Source organism: Sinocyclocheilus anshuiensis, unplaced genomic scaffold (genome assembly GCF_001515605.1).
Source record: "Sinocyclocheilus anshuiensis isolate Anshui unplaced genomic scaffold, SAMN03320099.WGS_v1.1 scaffold2338, whole genome shotgun sequence".
NCBI lineage: Eukaryota > Metazoa > Chordata > Actinopteri > Cypriniformes > Cyprinidae > Sinocyclocheilus > Sinocyclocheilus anshuiensis.
The window spans coordinates 27,284-28,444 of NW_015557205.1; positions in this window are offsets into that span (position 1 = coordinate 27,284).

Below are 1,161 nucleotides of genomic sequence, written 5' to 3' on the forward strand. Positions count from 1 at the left end.
GGAGGACCGCCCCCCTAATTTAATGGCAGGGGAAACACTGTATTTTGCAATATTACTATTTTCTCTGTATTCTTGATAAAATAAATGCAGACTTACACCATGTCTACACCGGACGCGACAGTTGTTGCGCCGCGCCGCAACAGCTAAAGTCTGTCTACACTGGACGTGACAAAGCGACCATTGAAAATCACTTGAAATTTGTGTCAATACTTCATAAATAAAACACAGCAGCAGTTTTCTGTCGGGGATTTGTCGCGCCGCACTGCGCCACGCGGCATCCAGTGTAGACAGCATCACTGATTATAATGAGTTCTATAGTATTTTGCCGCACCGCTCGCGTCCGGTGTAGACACGGTGTTAGTGAGCAGAAGAGATTTTTTTTCCCGAGAACACTGTAATGTTTCCAGAATATGACAGGTACTGTATAAAATTGTTACTATATTGCTTAAATACCGTTAAATGGATGGATTTGTGGCCCAAGATCCTGGGATAGGCTTCAGCCCCCGTGACTGGTCATAGTTTCGCTTTCACAACGAAGCACACAGCGTCTCCACACAGGGTGTCCGCGGGTCCTTAAAAAGTCTTGAAGTGTCTTAAATAACGCTTTCCTAATATAAGGCCTTAAAATGTCGTAAATTCGGATTCGATGGGTCTTAAGATATTTTAGCGGTAATGAGACCAAAAATAATTAAGTCTGACGGACCTAATGACTGTTTACAATCATTGGACAGACCGGAGATTTTTTCTTCCCGTGGTAAGTTACTGCATCATCAGAGAGAATTGCAGTAAGTTAGCAGAATACAGAATACAAGCACACTGAGGTAAAAATTCAAAATGTTTAGTTTATTCATAACATGATAGTTAAATAATACCATGACAAGTGAGCTATTTTGCTCAATAGTCTCACGACGCAAAAAAAATAAACATTCAAAACACCTACAGAGTGCAGGCATTACGTGAAGTCTAGTGCGCGTGCGCATTTAGAGTGCGCTCTGCCAGATCACTGCATGATTCAGTCTATTAAAATACATTCGGAATGATAACAAATTCAAGACATGGGGGCAGAAAATGTGTATATTTATACCACTTCATATAGTTAATCAAGTTCACACGGAAGAGTGCCTTTTTTTCTCCAAAAATTACCATATACAAATGTGATAT